Genomic DNA, 1,151 nt, shown 5'->3' with positions numbered 1-1,151 from the left:
AAGGAAGTGCCGAGCGCTGGAAGCGCCCCGTCTTGGCTCACTGCAGAGAGACAGGAACAGCTGCTCCCGCATGCACCGCCCCGCTCTACAGGTGCTTTGTTATCGGTTTGTTTGTGTTATGCACAGGCAATTCTGAGAGAGCTCCCGCAGCGGGCAAGGGCAGCCCTGCTCGCTTGCCGGGACAGACTGGGCGGGGCCGCTGCTGGGGCGGGGCGGCTGGGGGCGGGGCCTGCGAGCTGCGCTGCAGCGCCCCTCTCCTTGCGGCCCGGTCGCACCGGAGCTGAGCCGAGGTAACGGAACCGGCTCGTAAACTGGGAACGCTGCCGCTCAGCTGGGCCAGGCGGCAGCTTGTGGGAGCGTGGTGCTCATAGAGACATAGGGTTTGGTGGGAGGAACCTCAGAGCTCATCCAGCTCCAACCCCTGCCACGGGCAGGGACACCTCACACTAGCCCAGGTTGCTCCAAGCCCCTGTGTCCAACCTGCCCTTGAACACTGGCCAGGGATGGGGCAGCCACAGCTTCTCTGGGCACCCTGTGCCAGCGCCTCAGCACCCTCACAGGGAAGAGCTTCTGCCTAAGAGCTCATCTCAGTCTCCCCTCTGGCAGGTTAAAGCCATTCCCCTTGGCCTGTCCCTACAGGCCCTTGTCCAAAGCCCCTCTTCAGGTTTCCTGCAGCCCCTTCAGGCACTGGAGCTGCTCTAAGGTCTCCCCTTCAGGAGCCTTCTCTTCTCCAGGCTGAACCAGCCCAGCTCTCTCAGCCTGGCTCCAGAGCAGAGCTGCTCCAGCCCTCGCAGCATTTCCATGGCCTCCTCTGGACTCGCTTCAACAGCTCCATGTCCCTCGTGCTGTTGCCCCAGAGCTGGATCAGGGTGCAGGGGGGTCTCCCCAGAGCAAAGCAGAGAGGGAGAATGAATCTCTCTCTCTGGAGTGAGTAAATTTGTTGTGTGAAGTACACTCCCTAGGGAATGGAGCTCAGTGCAACTTGGTTTTGATTTGAGAGGTTGTGCCGGTGGTTAGGTCAGATAACAAGGCCCTTTATGGTGAGATAGTTAATGACAGGGTTCTGCAGAAAGAAACCATGTTCTATCAGTCATAAATGAGTAGATGTTTTCATAAGAGTTCAGTGTTTCATGTCACTGTTCATGCTTAAG

The sequence above is a fragment of the Pezoporus occidentalis genome, unplaced genomic scaffold, assembly GCF_034315485.1.
Source record: "Pezoporus occidentalis ecotype Australia unplaced genomic scaffold, CSIRO_AGI_Poc_V1 ctg28, whole genome shotgun sequence".
Classification (NCBI taxonomy): Eukaryota; Metazoa; Chordata; class Aves; order Psittaciformes; family Psittacidae; genus Pezoporus; species Pezoporus occidentalis.
This window is presented reverse-complemented; position numbering follows the sequence as displayed.